At 33.5% G+C, this 21,560-nt stretch overlaps 1 long non-coding RNA gene across 1 annotated transcript in view; it reads left to right on the top strand.

Annotated features, from left to right (window-relative positions):
- The window catches only part of LOC110592104, a 183,790-nt gene extending 163,890 nt beyond the window's left edge, over positions 1 to 19,900 (top strand). Inside the window, exon 3 of the long non-coding RNA XR_002481076.1 lies at positions 19,854 to 19,900. This is a non-coding gene — a long non-coding RNA (uncharacterized LOC110592104). The remainder of the gene's footprint in view (positions 1 to 19,853) is intronic.
- The last annotated feature ends 1,660 nt before the right edge of the window (positions 19,901 to 21,560 follow it).

The raw sequence follows: 21,560 nt of genomic DNA on the forward strand, positions 1-21,560 counted from the left end.
AGATTTGAATCCAAGAAACCTGAGCTTGCACTGGCCTTCATATCCTTCTTAACTTGGTATACCAGGCAGTCACTGAGTAACCCAAATTGATGCTTAAGGAGAAAGTTGTTTGCTATTTAAAATTTGTCTGAGTTCTAAAATTGTGTAATGCTTAATAACTTTCGACTCTGGCTACACATCAGAAACATCTATGGGATTTTCTAGACCTACAGAGGCCTAATCCAACATTGGACAAAATGAACAAATACCTTATAGGTTTGGTTATGGATATCTGTGGTAAGATGTTCCACAGATGATTTTGGTGTACAGTTGTCCCATGTATGCATGAGGTAAATGGAAATTGTCATGGTATCTCAAGTTCTCATATCCAAGAGATTTTAATATAATATGTATAAAAACGTTAAGCAAGGTAGTATTGCTTATTGATTGGTAATGTGGGTTCCGGAGCTAGACTTCCTGACTGCAATTCATTAATTTTGTTACTTTGAGCATGTGACTAATCTGTATAAACTTTAGTTTCTTGATGCATGAAATAGGGTACATTTTGTTAAGTAGCATATAGGGTTGTTGGGAGGATCAAGAGAATAAATACAAGTATGGTGATAGAGCACAGTGCCTGACACATAGTAAGTCCCGAAAGTTTCAGGTAGTTATGTAAATGTACACTGATATTACAGTAAATAATATGGGTCATGTAGGCATTACATGCTATAGAGAACAACCACAGCTCTTGGGATCAGGTGAGAGAGCCTCCTAGAGGTGATGGCATTTGTCGTGTGATATATGACAGGAAGATGTTGAGTGGAATCATTCCAAAAAATAGGATATGTTGTAGGAGATACCTTTGAGAAGGATAAGCAGGAAAAGTTTATTTTAGAAGTTATCATTAGGAATACTCTTGTGTCTAAGCTCCTCAGGATTGGATTTTGAATCTCAGTCTACCATAATTTGCTTTGTACAGTTCTTTAAGAATGATGAAGGAATTATTGCCCCCCTCCTCTTGGCTTTCATGGCATTTTTATTTGTACCTCTGCTGTTACAGTGATTTGTGCATATTTTATATCCCCAACTGCTTGTTCTCCTTAAAACATCCAGGAGCATCTAAAACCTGTCTTGGGCATAGTAGGGTTTCAAAATGTTTTGTATTGAATTAGGGGAGAAGACCCAGTTATCTTCTTTAATGTTAGTTTAATAGAGGAGCTATGATGTATATATAATGCTAACAATATGGAAGTCTAAATTACAATCAAATCCAATTATATGTGGAATTTATTAGAAATAATAAATCGTTTATAGCTTCAAGAGCCAGGTTTTATTAACAAAACAGGAAATGCTTTTTGTAAGTGGGCATTTGTTACTTCTTCAGAGCTATATTTCAGTCATACTATTTAAATTTCAGTGTTAAACTTGTAGTATCCATTTATTCCCATAGTGTATTTGGGGAAGTAAGCAATACCATTTCTAATCTCTATCCTTGAAGCAAGAAAGAGGAAAGAAAGAACGAAAAATAGGTGAGTAGGTGAGCAGAGAGGAGAATTTAAAATGTATATCATGTGTAATTTTGTCTGCTCACAAGATCTTACAGTGGCAGGCTTGGAAGCAGAGGACCGGGAATGTCAGTTTCTCAGTAAACCATAGAGCTCCATGCCTACTCAGAAAACGAAAGTATGGGCTGATTGGGAGAATACCGTGCAAGTAGGACTGAGCTGGGGTGGGGTTAAACTTCTTTCCCTTTGCACTTTTTCCCACTATATCAGTTACTTCAGAAGCATATGAATTTAAATATTGACAGATGCACTTGACACTCTACCTTTTAGCCCAGTGTGTTAGCTTTCTCCACAGTAATGAAGAATTTGTTATGTCGTAAGAGCCAAAAACATTTATAGGATAAAAGCCAACCTTGTAACCCTTGTTATATTGTACACCATTTTCATACTATGTTAAATGAATACACTCTGCTTTTTCCCAGGAAGAAATTGTGGTTTGATTTCTAATTAATAAATATTTAATTGAAAAGATGTGTTCGAAATGCATTTTACAAGTGTTATTTTGGAAAGTGCTGACACTTAGAAGTTTGACTTTTTCATGATTTCTTCCTTCCATTTTCCATATATAACATCTCTAATATATCTTCCAATTTCCAAAATACATAGTATGATCAAAATTGGGTATTATATTAATGTAATCTATTGAAGTGCATTTGTTCTGATTTGAATTAAAATCTCTTTGGAAATAAATGTTAGAAAGTAGAAATACTATGTAGATGTTCTTGGTCATTGCACAGGTTCCCCAGAGACTTTTGGGATTAGTTCATTAAATAGGCAATATAAGAAATTAGTCATGCTGTCCATAAAATTGTTATACTCAAGAGTTATTAATAGTATATAAACCCCAAGTTATACTTTATTTTGGTAATTTACTGTTTTGGAATTGGGTGTATATTTCTGTCTTCAAAAGGAACTAGTATATAGAACTAGGTTCCTAGGACATTGTTCCCAGAGATTACATTATCCTAGTCCCTGGAAAAGGGAGGCCTTGCCTGATTTTGGATCATTGTTGAAAGCTACATCACTGGAAATGAGAGAAACTCATAGAAAAGAGAATTCCAGAGGGAATTTATACCTTATAACAGAGCTGAACTTCCCATGCAGTTTCTATTTTGGTAATGATATTTTGAAAAAAGTCTTACATATTGTTATGTTAATTGTACCATCATCGCGATATGTTAAAACATTCATTCCTACAACTCTTTCTTAAACTTTGCCCAATCATAATTTTTCTTTGTCTCAATTTCCTCACTTATTTACACTTTAATATATGGCACTGGTATTTTATAAGTTTCCTCAGTCACCTTGTAATAAACAGAGACAAATAAATAATCGTTTTACAGAGGTGTAACGGCAGTGTAGAAAGATGGACGAAAGCATTAGACTTGGGTTCAGGTTCTAGTTGCAGTTTTCCAACCCAGACCGGAGTTTTTTCTTCTCTTAGTCTCTCAGTTCTCTCATCTGCTAAATGAGGATGGTAATACCTATACCCTAAGATTTTAGTGATGATTAAATCACATTATATTTGGGAAAGTATATGACATAAACTAGAAACTTAGTTAGATGTTAGTGGGATCCAGGTCAGATTTTTAAGGGTTGGGAAAAGAAATTTATTTGTCCCTTTCAAACCTGTAATTCCTATGATCGCATTATTATAGATTGTCCCATTCACTAGGAATATGAGTCTAGGTATTATGGATTCTGAGCATCTGACTTGTGAAGACATCGCTAATGCTGTCTTTGTACTGTGCTCATGCCATGTTCCTCTGGAGAGGAAGGCTTATTCCTTGAGCCTCCATGTTGCCTTCATGCCAGTGGCCATCATCCATGGCAAAGGGAAGACAGTCTCCCAGCCTCCAAAGCAGGAACTAAAACATATTTTCTTATAAAAGCTGTGCTATGGATTGGATTAATTTATTATTATGGTTTCCCCAAAAAGCTATTTTATTCTTAACATAAACAGTTGTGCATTTTTAAGAATACAAGTGTATTCACTATATTTTTTATTGAAAATGAGTCTTTTTCTCAAGTGGATCTAGACTAGTTTATCATCCTCTCCATGTTGGCCTTTATTCTGAGCCAGCTTTTTTTTTAAAGACTGAAACTTCCTTCAATCTGTTCCATGTCCACACCAAAAAATTCTGTACCCAGTGGACTTGTTAATGAAGTAGTATTACATTGTTGCTTAAAAACCTTGTATGGATTGATGAAGAGCTTTTCTCGTATTATAGTTTATGTAGTTTTGGGGAAAGGTGAAAAACAATAAAAACAGTAGAAGGGGAAAAGACTTTGAATTAGATTGCTGGGTAATTTTTAAAAAGATTCATGTTCACTTCCCCTCTTTTCCACAATTTGCTTGATTTTAGAAGGTATGACTTAGAAAATAGCTCTGTCTTTGAGATTGATGGTTACTGTAAATTTTAAAAATTACAGTAATTCAGATGTATTTCATGTTAATGAAATTGGTAAGAATAGTCTAAGGCATAGTTCTTAATATATACCGATATACAAACATCTTTTCTTGACTGTTCTCTTAGTAAGAAAATGAATTAAAAGTAGAGATGTACAGATTTGAAATATGTTCATGTTGGGATGTGGTGCAATGCTAATAATATTTCCTACAAATATTATTTATGTGAAAATGTTCTGTGGAGCTCAAATGAAAAGCTCTGCAAATTGAAAAAAAAGTTAATATTTCAAAATTATTTGTGTAAAGGACATCTGATAGGAAATGAGGAGAACTGGGTCCTAGCCCTTTTATCACTGACTATGACCTTTGGCAAGTCAACCTTTTAGCTCTGTTTCTTCTTCTTGAAAATGAAGGCAAGGTCTGGGAGATTGCTAAGGTTCCTTCCAGCTGTAAATTTCTGTTATTGTTACTAAATTTTGATATAAGAAATTAGTCATGCTGTCCATAAAATTGTTATACTCAAGAGTTATTAATAGTATATAATTTTATATTATAAATTGGTCTTTTAAAATATATAAAAATTTGATTTTATTCTTTTTTCCTAAATGTTTACTGCTTTATACTATATTTCTTTACCAGACTTACTCTTTTTGAGAAAGGAAATATTCTTCGTAGGTAAATCTCTTACTCTTCATATTTCCTGTTACCTCTCCCCCCTGCCCACCTCCCACCCACCCCAGGCACCTTCCCCATGCATACACACTGAAACTAAGTCTGACAACCACACAACCCAGAGTAATAGCAGAGGTACCCTGACAAATTCCAGGCACTACTCTCCACAGTAGAAATAGACCAATGCTTGGCAACTATGTTGTGAAAATATAATTCAGAGGAAGTAAATGCATACGTAATTGTCCCAAATAGTATGATTTATAGCCTTGCACAGTTTAGGGCGAAATGGCATTTCTTCACTTACACACACATACACAAATACACACACACACACACACACATTTTCCACCTTTTTTCTCTATTCTCTGTAAAAAATAATGAACAAATCACTCTCACATCTACAAATATTAGTCTTGGGTACAGATACATAGTTTACATACACTTAGATTTTTCACTATGTATAGCTTTCAGAAGATCATTACTCTTGAATAAACCCACCTTAGTGGGCAGTATGTGACCAAAGGTGCCCTTATATGGCCCATAGGACTCAAGGCTTAGCCATCTAGTCTGTTTTGTCCAGTGGCTGCAAGCACTAATCCAGTTTACAGAGTAAAGATCCAGAAATAATAATCCATCAGACTTGGCATTTCATTGACCAAAGGAGCTTTGGAATTATGGTGAAGCCGGGACCTGGACCTCAAGAAACATAAATGCTATGGCACACTCCAAAGAAAAGACCCCAAGATTCAAGTCAGACAAATACTGGGAGGAACCAGAAAAACTTCAAAGATGAGAAAGAATTAAATCAGAAAAATTATACTCAGGTTGGGGAAGCAATTCTTAAGAGAATTTGTGGATTCTACAAATGACTTTAATCCATAGTTCGTTTCTTTTATACCATGTACCTTCAGACCCATTTACTAGGTAAACAGATTGATTATTTGAGATGATGCGTCACATCTCTTGTTTTGGTGGGTGTTTTTCCTTGCTATGGTTTGATACATTATAGGGATCTGTAAGGATTCTTTCTTTCATTTTTTTCTTTATTCCTGGTTTGTTAATCCTCTCATGAAAAATCTGCATAATCACCACAGATAAAGTCACTGTAGTATCTTTAGTCCTTCTGTTGTTCAATCTCTAGTTCACTTTTTGCCAGCACCAACATTGGCTTTGCAGCTCCCCTGACTTTATTCATTCTGTTCTTGCGTTCCTTTCGCTGTTTTCTTGAAGTCTTTTTCTTTTCATACAGGCTGTGTCTTGCAACTCAATGTTTGGGTTCATTTTTCTTTGCATAATCCAAGGAATCTTAAATCATGCCAAAGCCAGTTGTCTTGCCACCACCAAAATGGGATCTGAATCCAAATACAAAGATGACATCTCGTGTGGTCTTGTACATTTTGGCTAGTTTTTCCCAAATTTTTGTCTTCGGTACTGCTGCCTTTCTGGGGTGAAGAACATCAATGACCATTTGTTTTCACTGAGGTAGTCTGTTGGTCTGAACTTTCCTAGTCCAGGTGTGTCATTCATGATAGTTAGCCAATCTTCAAGGGCCAGGGAGGAAACGAATATTATTTCTTGAAAGTGTTAAATCGTGGGCCGATATTATTCCTTGAGCTTGTTTCCTAGTGTCTCAGTACCAGGCTTCTGTTTTGTTAGCATTTTGAGTAGAGAAGTTACACACTATCTTATCATTCGTAATACTTAAATATTGTTAGCATACTTTCTGCTTCCAGGTAAAACTGGTTTGCCAAAATTTCACCAACATTCAGGGCTAAATTTACTTTGTCAGAATGATTACTGGGGCGCGTAGGTGGGTCAGTTGGTTAAGCATCAGACTCTTGATCTCAGCTCAGTTCTTGATCTCAGGGCCATGAGTTCAAGCTCTGTGTTGGTCTCCATGCTCATTTAAAAAAAAAAAAAAGATTACTGGGGGATGGGGGGGGGGGTGCCTAATAGTTTTGCTAATGTAATAGTTAATGTGGTACTCTAACCATACACCCTTGTAGCCCCTTACCATTTTGTGCATATCAGCCTTCCAAAGGACAGCACCTACCTCTTAACCATAAGACTGCATTTGAGCTACTAGAAGCCACTGGGATTAGACCATAAGCAATGACTGACAGGTTTCAGCTTCCTTGGCCCTGGCTTAGACAGTTCTGAGACCTGTATCTTACACTATTTGCCCGTTTCCCCCATGAGACTAAGTTTCAGTTGGCTTCTGTTTTAGCTAACTTAATAATGTACCCTATATTAGCTGCCTGCCCTTCTCTTATCACCTTCCCCATTTCCCTGCCAGTTTCTCTGAACCTTCCAAATAAATTATGTATACTCAGTCTTAGTCCCAGAGTCTGTTTCCTTAGAAACCCCACTAAGACAACTACTTAACAAACCCAAGGATAAGAATTCTTCCCATTTAGGCTGGTATTATTTATTTTATACTGTTATGATATGTTGTTTAGAGTAAATGGACAGTTATAAAGATGATCCATTTGAATTTGGGACTGAAAATATATAGTATGATAGATCCCTTTTCATCTTTTTGTGACCCCACACTGTTAAAATGATTTGTTAGCCATCAAATATGAATAAAACTTAATAAATTACATAAGTAAAATGATCTTGCATAGTCACCCTTTTATTGAAATTCTAAACATAACTGTAAAATACTGAAGTCAGTGTATACAGAAAAGTCTTAATAATGGAGATAGGAAAAAATGCATTTTAACCAAAAAAATTGAATGTAATTCTAATAAAAAATTTAGTGAGACCTACAGTCTAAACTAAAATCTTAATACCCTTAAAATGCTCAAATGTAAATATTTAGGGATACCTAAAATGCTAAAGAATTAAAAATGAAATAGTAAAGTAATAGGTTCTAAGATACTGGAAAGTAGTATTCAGAACATTTAATATACCAAATAAACTAATAAAATACTTAACAGCCACCTTGATACTAAAAATAAAATGTAGCAGAAAGCTCAAATGAAAATATTGTGAACAATCTAAACGTAGTACTAAGAGCATTAGTTGGAAACCATTTTTAGCACACCAAAAACTGAATTTAAAGAACAAGCTTTCGAAGCCAGAAATGGTCACAGGAAGAATTCAGAGTCTCAAGGATAAAAGGAAGTCCCTAGGTATATCTGAAGAAGATGGGAGTCAGGCAGTAATTGAACTTAATCTCCTTGGAAAAAATATTCCCATTCTCTTGATCTTTGGGAAAGGGGCCAGACAAGAACCTGGTCACTGTTGATAATCCAGACTTGGGAGCCCAGGTCAATACTGGTTGGCCTTGGGCCTATTTGCAAACTGTATTTTAAAAAGACACTTACTCTGAAAGATAGATATGCAAATAAGGAAAGGAAAGGAAAGATAACTCAGGAGCTTAGGCTGTGATGAAGAAGCAATGATAACATTTAAACCTTTAACAGTAGACAGCCTTTATCTCCACAAATCTAATCTATCTCTGGCTGCTTTTCTTCAAGCCCACCAGTATGCAAGATAAATTCAGTATACTTTTTTCTTCTTTTGCTCAGTTTGATTTCTATCACAATTTGAGAAACTACCATGTAATTTTTCTCAATGTTTTGATTTTTATAAATGTTTATGTGTTTTATGATTCAAATAACTCCAAAGATAATATAATATAGTGATTAGGAACATAGGCTCTTGAGCCTGGTTGTTTAGGATGAATCCTGGCTCTGCCATTTACTAGCTAATACGACCTAGACTATATTACTGCACCTCTCTGTCTTGATTTCCTCATTTGTTAAGTGGGCATGATAAGAGCATACTATTCCATAAGCTTGTTTTGAGGATTAAATAACTTAAATGTAAAATTCTTAGAATAGTGCCTAGCATATATGAATACTCAATAAGCTTTTTTCCATGTATGAAAACAGTATATTATAGATGAAATTGGAATTTATAAAATTGTTGAGATACATTACTACTTTTATATAATGATCACTATGAGGAAAATACATTACTAGACTACCGACTTCAAAAATGAATATTTGAAACGTAACCCATTTGTGAAGAAAGGACTGCAGTTTTTGCTTATTTTCCCATGTAGTATTTACAGTTGACCTTGGAACAACCCAGGTTTGAACTGTGTGGGTCCACTTACATACATGCAGGGTTTTTTCCCAATAAATACAGTACTATAAATGCATTTTCTCTTCCTTAAGACTTTCTTAATAACATTTGCTTTTCTCTAGCTTACTTTATTATAAGAACACAGTATATAAGGCATATAGCATGCAAAATATATGTGAATCAACTGTTTATGGGATCAGTAAGGCTTCTGGTCAACAGTAGGCTGTTTGTAGTTAAGTTTTGGGGGAGTCAAGTATTATATATGGATTTTTGACTGCATGCAGGGTTGGCACACCTAATCCCCTGTTGTTCAAGGATCAACTGTGCTATATTTCTAATAAGGTGAGGGGAGAGTAAGTTGTATGCCTGCCATTGCTCATAGGCACTTCATGTCATTTCACACAATCCACAATCAGCTCTACTAAGTAGTTATTAATAACTATTTCAAAAAAGGAAGTTGGAATTTCAGAAAGGTCCATTGACTTACTCAGGTAGTAGAGCTACTATAACATTGTCTGACTCCAAATACAAAGCTTCTGCGACTATTCCTGTTTTATTAACAGAGGAGGGATTTGAAACATTTAACAACTGGTATAGCAGAGGCACCAACTAATTTGAGTGGGTCCCTGTTCTGCTGGGTGTTATCTCCTTAGGGGTTAGAACGTGGAAAAGTCTTCTTGGTGGGGATGAGGTCCTTAGAGAAGAGGACCATGTGGAGAGAAATGGAGAGCAGTGGCCATTTTCTAACAAGTATGAAAGCCTTTTACTATTTGGTATTTTAACAACTGGTACAGCCACACTCTTTGTTCTGACCAAACATTAGGTATACCAAAATACATAATTTTGGTATACCTAATGTTATAATTAGGTATATAAAAATTTAAATATTGTATTAATTTTTGGTTTTTTTGTTGGTATCTTTTTAGGACACATTTTTAGGATCAGGCAAAATTGAGAATTCATTCCTTGAAATTTATGCTAAACTATTATTACATAAATATATGATCCTTTTTCAGTTACATTAATTGACTAATTGATCAATCACCAGTTAACATAGATTGCCTTTATTTATAGTAAACCATTTTTTTAAAATTATGAACTTGCAATAACATGGTGGAAGAAGTTCTCACCTTACAGTACTTGGCCAAAAAATTTATTAAGCTATTGTAAATATGGAGGACTTTGTTGATTTCCTTCTCTTCTAAATGTGAATTTGCTCTCATTTATAACCTTCCTCTTATTACATCTTCCACATCTAAGAAGAATAAAACAGTGATGATGATTTTTGTACCTAAGAATCTACATAGTAATATGCTCAAATTTGCTAAAGACCTAATCTCTTAATTTAATAATCTGGGGGCAACAGAAATCACTTACAGTGTTTACTCCTTTTTCACCTTTTTTGTATAGTAGTAAAATTATTTGAAAATACATTTTAGTCAATGAATTGACATTGTTTCATGGTTTGTATTACAATATTTCATAGAATTAAGTGAATTAAATATGTTAACTCTAATGCTTTTAGTTTAAACCATATGAAATTTCCAATATTCAGTCTTTTTTGAACAATAAAACAAACAATTTCACCTGGTTCAATCCAAAAGAGAGGCAGCCCAACATATTGAGATAATTTGTTTTTATTATTTTCCATTTGAATCAACTGAATATTTCATTTTATTTTTTGCTTCAATTGCTCTCTGTTGTAACCAGCCCATCAGTAGGTATTTTTAAATGTTTTATATTTAATTTTTACTGAACATACTAAGTTTTACTTCCATGCACTGATTTGCAGTTCATTGTACCAAGTTAAAATTCCATATTATATATATTTACATAGGGTGTATTTTTTGTATCTGTATCGACATTGGTATCTACAACTATATTCTCAGTGCTAAGGAAGGAATCATCAGAAAAATCACAGCATTATAAATGCCAGCAATATAGGGAACATTTAATATTTGATTCATTTTAAATAGCATTTGAAGCTTTATGAGAGAGATGGTATTAAGACTCAAATCACTTATAGAGCACAATGACCTGTAATGTTGTGGTTTAAACGTTTAAGTACTTCTTTTTCTGCATAGTCATTTCAGTTCATTATAAACTGAGAAGATGGAGCAAATCTCTGGAAATTCTTCGCATTTTATATGTATAGTTTTTGATTTGTTATCTTCGAAAGATCTAAAATGATATTCCAGTTACCTTTTGTATATCTCAAAAAAGAAACTTGACAAGGCAATCCTCTAAACATGAAAAATCTCTAATAAACAGGAGTGACTCAAGCTCTTTTGGGTTGCACTTGCTCCTATTTAGATTTCATTTTTTGATTTCTCAATTATCTCTCACTCAGTCAATAATGACCCCATCGTTGTTTACTCCTGGAGGTAATTTGTGTAATCCAGACATCTTTTTCCATTTATAAGGATTTTATTCTTGTGTCAATGTGTTATTTTCTTTAATAAAACTCTTCATTATTTGGCAGGTTGGCATAATACTGAAATGATCTTGGTAGGATTTGAAATATTGTTCTCTTTTGGTAAAAGCTGTTTCCAGACATCATAAAATCAGGCATTACTACTGGCTCATAAAATTTCTCATGTAATATGGTTTCTTTTGCTGTTTATGTGTGCCTGCACCAAAACAAAAACAAAAACAAAAAAACCCAGAAAGTCAGAGCCTGATGTTTCCCCCAAACACTCACTGGTGACTTTGATATTCCAGTCGTATTAACCTCCTTTTCAGACATCACTAAGGATGATACTCCTATTCTTCTGTGCATTTATTTGCATTTTTCCTGCTTGTCATTTTATTATTTCAATGTGTGGACATGTGAGGATTTCAACTCCTTGTACGAGATTCTAACATCTCTCCCTGATATCTTTTTGTTTTTATTGGAAAATTTGATCTTCCTAAGGTGCAACTACTTACTGCTTTTTTGTCAGTTATTCTGGCTAGCATCTCTTCTCTTAGGATAATATTGTAGGATTTATTTCCATTAATGAGGACCCTGCATTTTGGAGGACTGTTTTATTTTGTTTTGCTGATAATTTGAGAAGTCACTTTGGCTGAAGTATGCATTATATAAAAAGATTATGCTTTATATTATCAATGCCATAAATACTAGAAGGAGGGTATTTCCATATTATAGAACATTTAAAAGGTCTTATAGCATAAATTTGATGTTTTCTGTAAGCAGTTAATAATCTATAGCTGCATTTTGAAGCTGCTTATGTTGAAAATCTTATGAGAACAGTTTTAGTTTCTATGCACATACTTAAAATTATAGTTAAAAATTTTTGTAAGTTAATTTAAATGTATCTTCCCTTTAATTCGTTTTCTTTTAAATTAGTCTTAATTAGCAAGTACTAATTAATAAGTCTACCATATTATATTAATTTTTTAAGCTAACATGATTTTCTTTTGTTTTTATACAGAGAACATTTTCTAAAAAGATTTTCTCTAAGTTCTGATTCAGGATTTTCTACTTAAGCTCCTACAACACTCTACTAGTTTGATTATTCAGTACAGTGGAGTCACTTTTAGGCTTGTTATTATCTTCATTACCACCATATAAATAAAGCATTATGGTTTATATTCAGATATGGATTTCTTTTTAGGTATTGAAGTAGATTTTTGATCGTTTCATGAAATCCATCTATATAGTAGTGTTTTTATTTGGGATTATAGTGTCTTATGTATCAAATGCCCCAAAATGTTACATCATAGCACCATTAAAATACTTGAAAATGTGTGAAACTTCTTTAAAGACTCCTAATTGTTGTGCACAAAAGCAATAGTGTCTCTGTCTCTGTCTCGCTCTCTCTCTCACACACACACACACACACATAAACACACACACACACACACAAGGTTATGGACCCATTTTCTGTTTCAACAGCAACAGAAACATCATTTTGGGGGGGGCTAAATTCCAGTTCTTTTGGAATTTTTTATTTGGTGGCCTGAATTTCAGTATCACTTCCAAGGTTTTTGTTTTATTCTTCATGTTGGGCCCCCATCAATTTATATTATTTTGTTTATTTAAACACTGGGGTTAGTTAAATATGTTAAGGAATAAATTGCTGACTGGTACAGCGAATGCCTATATTTTACCATCCTGCTTTAGAACTTAAAAATATTAATGATATCCTATTAAATGTTTATGAATTTCTGTGACCTGCCTCCAAAAGGGGGCAGTACAACTTTGGTATTTGACTTGTGAATGCCTTTTTTTTTTTTTTTTCCCAAAGCATTCTCTTGTTTGCCCATAAAATTTCTTGTGATTCTTAATTATAGATTCATAAAATCATGGATTTGGAAGGGACCTTCAAGGTTACCATGTTTCGTAAGGAATTTAAGCATACCTTCTGATGTTGAAATTCCTTCTTTGATATCCCTATCTTTTGTCCAGTAATTCTATCTACCACCTTACCTCATTTTATTGCACTTCACAAATATTACTTTTTTTTCATTTTTTGCACACATTGAAGGTTTGTGGCAGCCCTGCATTGGGCAAGTCTCTCAGTGCCATTTTTCCAATAGCATTTGCCCACTTTCTGTCTCTGTGTCACATTTTGGTAATATTTGCAATATTTCAAACTTCTTCATTATTATTACATTTGTTATAGTGATCAGTGACTATGACTTGTTGGAAAACTCAGGTGGTAGCATTTTTTAGCAGTAAAGTGTCTTTTAATTAAGGTATGTACATTGTTTAGACATAACTCTAGTACACACTGAATAGACTATATATAACATTTATATGCACTGGGGAACCAAAAAGTTCATTTGACTCACTTTATTGTAATATTTGCTTTATTGTGGTGATCTGGAACCAAATCTACAATATTTCCAAGGTATGCCTGTATGCTTTTAGCATAATCCTGAACAATGAAATCAGCAGGATTATCACTGTTGCTTTTCTTCTCTTCTCGTCTCTCTCTCTGGTTTTTTTTTTTTCCTCTGTAGACCTTCTTAGTATTGAAAAAATATTTTATTTCCAGCATTCTGGAAATGTAGGCAACTCCTGTTAATGATGATAATGAGAAAAAGAGGAACGTGATGTTTTTAAAAAGAAAATGGAGGTGATGTCAGTGGTAGCAATTTCTAAAGGTACCATGAGAAAGATAACAGGTATATATTGCTAGAATGTCTAATAGAGACTACTGAGTCAGGAGTCAGAAAGGCAAGAGGCAGAACCTGAGAAGATACGATGATAGTATCAATATCATCCTAGTCATCCTATCAAAAAAAAACATTGCCAACACTTAGAGCAAGGCAGAGAGCAACGTAGAGAGCAAGGTCACTAGTATATTTATCATTTCTAAAAGTAAAATAGCTTTAAAATATATAATAAAGCTATATAGAATAGTTTTATAGTTTATTTCTATAACACTACCACAGAGGAAATCCTTGAAAAGTTCTGGTTTCCATTTGAAAGAATAAATGGAAATGATTTCTTTGTAATGTCTTTGTTTTATTGACAGTAAACCTATTAACCTAGACTTTCATTTTCACATGATTTCAGTCTCCAAATCCTGTTTTTGTTTTTGTTTTTTTTCTCTACAACATTTCTCAACCTTGAGTTCTCAATCCATAGTGGTCTTCAAGAACCTTATTTTTGAAGTTGGGAGAAACTACATAGAATTAGAGTAATAAATAAGCTGCCAACTCACTTACTAGGTCCCAACCCTATTAGTTCATTAATTATCTATCAGCCAGCCCAATAGGATAACAAGCATAATGAATTTGTTATTGCCAGAATATTAATATGCATGTTCTTGGTACTATATTTGACAAAATGTTGTACATAATTCTTTCTGCCCAGAAAGGTTAGCTCTCAAGGTGTTTGCATATTATTATACCCAAAAATCACTCACTGGTATTTCCCAAATAACAGATGTAATTAAGGTGGTCTGTAGTTTTAGAGAATGCTGGTGGGGAAAGAAAATAAGAAGAAACAAAGATTGCTGCTTTCCTTTCTCTAATGAAAAATAAATGTCATTTACTATTACACTTTAAATAGGCTGGTTATTATCAACCTTTATAGAAAGAACTTTAGTTTCTTTGGACTTTAAATATAGTTTCTTAACTGAAGCCAGACCATCTGGACAAGTTACAAGAGGGCTAAAGACAAGGCCTAATTTGGTGGACAGGATTTAGAATTACGTATGGTTCTTTGTTGTTTACGATGACAGGGGCGTATCCAATGAGGGAATTCTGTGCTGTTCAACTAAATAGAACAGTTGCATTAAAACCATAAATAAAAGTTATGGAAGGTGCCCTAAATAAGTGATCTGGAATAAACCTAATAACGGACTTAACTGGTACTAAGCAATGGCTTGAATACACTCAGGCTAAGATTATTCTCTGTGCTAAAAACAGTTGAGAAAAAAAATCTTGCATTCATTGCATGATTAGAACTCTTGTTATACTGAAGAAATTTGGAAACTTTAAAAAAGCAGACATGGCAAATAGGCAAGCAGACAAGGGTTAAGTACATTTTTAATTCTTTGAATGTTTCATTTTTATTGAAATAAAAGACTGAAAGCTTTTATTTTATTCCATAGTGTTTTGCTGTGATCTGTTGCCATTCAGCCACATATGAAGTTTGTGCATTAGATTTTTTTAAAAAGTCACCTATTAGAATAAATGGGATCTTGAGGTCTACAAAATTACATCCTGCTTATGCTATGAGAGCAATCACCTATAGAAGTTTAGGTTTTGGTGGTTGAGCATCCAACTCTTGATTTCGGCTCAGGTCATGATCTCGGAGTCATAGAATCGAGCCCTGCGTGGAGCTGGACGTGGAGCCTGCTTGAGATTTTCTCCTTCCTCCTCCCTTTGCCCTTACCCCCTACACTCACACTTTCTCCCTCTCTAAAAAAAAAAAAAAAAAGGAAGTTTAGGTTTTGATATAGTCCCATAGCTCAGGGAAGTAGAAAGCATGTTTTCTTTCTATAAAAACTGCCAAAATTGAGAGGGCTATCCTATTTTAAGAAGGTATAGTTTCTCATAAAAAAATTTTTAATGAGTTAAAACCATAAATACAGGGGCGCCTGCGTGGCTCAGTCTTTAAGCGCCTGCCTTCGGCTCAGGTCATGATCCCAGGGTCCTGGGATCGAACCCTGCATCGGGCTCCCTGCTCTGCAGGAAGCCTGCTTCTCCCTCTCCCACTCCCCCTGCTTGTATTCCCTCTCTTGCTGTGTCTCTGTCAAATAAATAAATAAAATCTTAAAAAAAAAAAAACAGAAATATAATATCCCAGCATTGAGCCATACTTAATCTTAATGTCATTAGGCTTATAGAACATCACATTCGAAGCAAGACTGAGGTTTTTAGGATAAATCTTTAGTATTTATTATGCTTTATTATGTAAATTGTACAGGGACTTTATTCTTTAAATTGTACAGAAATAATAGAATGTATGTAGCACTAAATGAGGGCTTAGAAATCATCTCTTTGTGAGAAGAGTTGGAAGTGGACCCCCATGGTACTCTCCTTAGAGTGGGAAAGCTGATAAACCTTGCAAAAGGGTGGAAGGTGTAAGGCAGAAATTTATATGAAGATACATTAAGTAAGGCTTCCAGAACTACTGGAGATTTAGTTTAATGGACAGTGACTTCAAAAAATACTGTAGATAATTGTAGACTGCATGAGTTTGAAATCTAGCTCTGACAGTTATTGACTGTAACACCTTGGACGAGTTAATCTCTCAGTTCCTCAATTTCCTTATCTGTACAATGGAGATGATGATAGTACTTCTTAGGACTGTTGTAAAAATTAATTAATGATAGTTAGATTTAGAAATCAATAAATGTTAGCTCTCATTACTGTATTTCAAAGCAAGGAAGAAGTGTCAGCATTTTAAAAAAATGTTGCAGACACTATTATCTGTAAGTTTGTATTTTTAAAGTGTAATATGTATACTTTGAATTCTTTTATGATATATTGTGTTATTTACAGAGTTACTGGTTCTTATTAAAGTGTGTAATTTCCCTAAGGAAACACTAAACCTGTTCCCTACGACTTTTGTGTTAAGTATATTTAAATAGAGTCTAATTTATTTTTTAAAATGTGCATTCTTGTTAATTCATTGTTATTATTAACAGCAATTATTGCACCATTACCCTCAGTTAACTAAAATTACCTGGATTATGAGACATTAAGAGAGTTGGGTGTGGTAGCCTCAAAAGAGATGAAAAAGTTCTTGCAGCATAGGGAAATTATAATTTTTAAATCATTAATAGTTGTGAAGCATACTAAAGAGAAAAGCTGGATGCCTCACTGAATCATTGTAAAATGCTATACTCAGTTACTGGGAAGACCAACAAATAAAATCATCATCATATTTATTAAATGCTTTCAGGCTAGGGCTTGTTGGGAAATTATAATTTAGTTAAGGGAATAAAACAAACATGCCAAATCTTAATAATAAAAGATAGAAATAAGGGACCATAAGTGAGTACCTGATTAATTACCTAAGTAATTTGCAATAATTAGTGCTGGAAATCAGAAGAGAAAGAAAGCTTTTAGTGTCAGATTGATGGAAATTTCCTTCAAGGAGGAAGCAATATTTGAGCCAAGTTTTGGTTGATGAAGAGATGAGAGATAAACAGCAAAAGGCAGCTGAGGTCAAATAGTAAAAAATCATGAATCTTGCCAAAAGACATTGGGACTTGAATGCATAGCTGTACCAGAGGCAGACTTGCATCCGATCCTGCAGATTTGAGAGGTGGAATAGATTTGTGTTCATGAAGACATTTGGGAGGTCCATGATTGTTTACTAGCTATTAAGCCGCACTAGGTCTGGGAAAAGAATCAACTTTAGTCATAAACTAAAGATTGATGTTAACTTAATAGAAAAACCTGGTCTTTAGCAGCACATGCATGTAGAAAGAATACTTTATTAGGAGCACCTCCATACTAGGTAGGTAAGTGAAAATAAGTATAGTTTTCTTTAAAGGTTTAGTAGTTATTGAGATCACCATCCTTATGTAGAGCAGAGACTTGGATATTTACCCCTATTTATTAGACTTTTCTTTTTCAGAAAGAATCTAAAGAATATGTGCGTATGAATATATTATTTTTATTCCAAAGTATTTCTGGACCTGTTTATAAGAAGTTTCAGAGCTAAAATGTTAACAGCCTATTTCATATTATTTTTAGTAACTTATGTTAGTGTGTATGTTGAAGGAAATGACTCAAGACTTTTTCTTTAAAAAAATTTTAGCTTTGCTCTTAGAGCAAATGATACTAGAACAGCTTTTCCCCCCTGCTAAGTTAGGGCCAAAAAATATTTAATTCTGAGACATTGAGGGCATGTTTGTAGTTATATGTGTAGTTTTAGGTTAAATTCTCATTACAGAATATAATCTAGTTTTTTCTTGTTTGCCACAGTATTTTGTTGATTACCTATACAGTTTACTTAGGAGAATAGCACAACTTACAAAATATATTATCCATAAACCTTATTTTAGTTTATCTGCATTGATTTATTGCTAAAGTCTTACATTTAAAGTTATTTCTTATCCTGAGCATCTCAGGATTATCTTTTAAGATTAGAAATATTACCTTAGAATAAAACTCAAGAAGTATTTTTTATAAATGCTAATAATGAGTCTAGTAGTAGTGTTCATAAATTCTTATACCACTATTTTATAGGAACTATAGACCTTTTGCATTATAATCACCAGAGATGTCTGTAAAAATAGACAGTCCATGGCCTTAGCCTAGTTTCTCTGAATCAAAATCTCCAGCATGACACCTGGCAGGAATCTACATTTTAAAGTAGTACCTTTCGTTCCTTAAGTGCATTGTACTTTGAAATTCACTGCAACCACCATTTATGTCATACTTGTTAGTAGTCAGATTAGCAAGTTTTCAGTAGTTTTCATAGATATCTGTAGACAGTATTTTTTTGAAGTTAGTCTTATTGATCTGTAGAAATTAAATGAAATAATTGCAGGGAGATTGTTTCTTTGCCTGAAGAACAGATATTCTTCCTTAGTGGCTTTTAAAAAAAAATATCTACACCCTGGCCCAATATCTAAGAAATATACCGAGTCTCAATATAGTTAAAAGTGTCTCGAGTGTTTTTAATGTGCAGCTGCGACTGAGAAACTACACAGATGAGAGATCTACACTAATGACCAAAAGGAATAATCATGTTGTTTAATCCAAAAATTATTGATGTTTGGCTTGGGAATCCATAGTACTCAAAACCACATACTAAAGGTATGGCACTCAGCCTCCAAATCCTATTTCCCTAACTGCTTGTCTTAGGCTTCTTTAAAAAATCAAGGAGAGTCAGAATCAAAATCTTTCAGCAAATAACATTTTCTCTGGATAATCCTAATTCTCTCTTAGTGGCAATTTCTCTTAAAAGACTTCTGCAAAGCTTCCCTAGGTTGGTGGAAAGTACTGACTGGGTAATTTAAGTGATATTGACCTTTTTTTATGAGGACAATAACTAGTTGACCTCTATGATACTGGCATTTATAAGCAACTCAGATGTAATCAAGAATATATTTTTGTAATCTATTTTGAATAAGGAAATATTTTCTAGGGTAGGGCTGTGTTCATGTAGGACATCAGAATCAATGTATTTAAAATTATATATTTTTTTAATGTTTTATTTATTTATTTATTTATTTATTTATTTATTTATTGAGAGCAAGCACAAATGGGGGCTTGGGGGGAGAGGCAGAGGGAGATGGAGAGAGAGAATCCCAAACTCGGAGCTCGATCCCACAACCCTGAGATCACGACCAGAGCTGAAATCAAGAGTAGGAAGCTCAACCAACCGAGTCACCCAGGCATACCTAAAATTATATTTCTTAACAATGCTTATAGAAGCTAAGTAGCCAGATAAAATTATACTATAGAAAGTATAAAATTTTATGACATGAATCAAAATATGTATTCATAGAAATTTCTGATTCTTCTAAATAGAAAAATCTCATTATTACTACTGTTTATTTATATAAAATATGTCCTGAGATACACTTCCCCTTATCCAAATTTACCAAATAAAGTCATAAAGAATAATTTTGACATCTGCTTTTATATTTAAAATAAATGAAACAATATATCCTCAAATTCATATTTTCTTGTTTCTTTTTTAGATGCTTTTTGAGGAAATCAGTTTCTACATGTGGCAAGTAGACATTGAAGGTTATATGGTTTACAGACAAGATCTTTAAAACATAGATACTCAAGGTAAGTAATAAATACAACATCATGAATAATCTCATTTAAATGACTAGGATTTCCAGACTGTACTTTGAGTTGCGAAACTGGCTTTATCACTGGCCCTACCTAAGCAACCTCAAAACCACATTCATTCATATTCAGACACAAATTTGTATGCCCTAACACTATCTTGACAGGAATTATCATATTTCATTTATAACAGGCAATTGATAAAATTGATATATTATTATGGAAGTATATAAACCAATTAAGAAGAATGGAGAAGAAATGAAGTAGCTTCCATTAAAACTGTGAGCAGAACTCGGTAGTGTTTAATTTGAAAGAATAATTAAACAAAAACTACTATCCATTGCACTTCCTTCTTAATGTATTATATTCATTAATCAGTTCCTTAACTACATTAGAAACTTGTTCTTTAACCACTCCAAAAAACCCTGTCATAGTTTCAAATACTCACAGTATTACCTCTGAATACCAAACCTCTTTTCACTATTTCTCGAGTACCCAAAGATTTGTCTTGATCCATCATATCCTTTCATTTAGCATGTTCTGCTCATGCCTCCCATGACTGCTTACATGCTTACATTACTAAGTAAATTTTTGAATATATTTTGGTAAAATTTTGAGTGAGATATGAGGAGTACAAAATGCAAAAAAGGTATTTTAAAAAAATGTTGCATGTCAGGCAGGTACAATGTAACCTTGGAGAGTATGTGACCAGTAAATGGGGCGCTTTTGTTCAGCTCTAGAATCCTCTCTAGGTGGAAATAAGAGACCTATAAAATCTGACTTAAAGATTTTTTTGGAAGAAACAAATATGGATTTTGAAAAGTCCTAATTTTTTAAAGTCAGCACAAAATTTTGCCTGTGAAAAAACCTACTTTTGCCAACTGTGTGAACCAAATAAAACAGTTTACAGCCTCTGGTGCGGAAATTTTTTCCCTTTGTTCTATTTTTCTTTATTCTTTTAGAGTGCAAGTACTTTAGAGTCTATTTTTTCTTCTTAATTTGTGGGTATCAGCTTACTGATTTGCTAGTTTTTTGTGATGAATATTGTCAGAAATGACTTATCTTGAAAATATAAATGACATTACTTATTTCTAATTCATTTCTATAGTTACATATGGTGAGTTGGTTACTTGGAGCAGCTATTCAATTGTTTTCTGAATTATAATAATTAGACAATTATTTTTGTAGTTCCTTCATCTCCACAAGCTAAAACCAGATCCTTCCAATTTAAGAAAAAATAGCCATTAAGGGATTTTTTTTTTTTAAAGGATCTTTTGCATAAAAAACAGAGCTAAACATGCTCCTTAGTTCATTGTACATTGTCATCATTGGTCCATGCAAAGTACTGATATTATTTATTTATGCATTTTATTTTTGTTTCTAGTCCCATACTCCTGACCTTGACCCATAGGGAACCATTCTAATATGATAGTCATTATAATAACTACTGAAACGCTCTCTTTGGTTTATATGTATTTTCATAATGTGCGTATTGTTTTATATACATGTGTTTTTAAATATTTTAAACAGAAAATTTCAAGTAAATTAAAAAAAAAGAGAATGTATTATGACCCTTCATGGGCCTCTCAGTTGGGCTTGCGTTAATTATA

Source organism: Neomonachus schauinslandi, chromosome 3 (assembly GCF_002201575.2).
Source record: "Neomonachus schauinslandi chromosome 3, ASM220157v2, whole genome shotgun sequence".
NCBI lineage: Eukaryota > Metazoa > Chordata > Mammalia > Carnivora > Phocidae > Neomonachus > Neomonachus schauinslandi.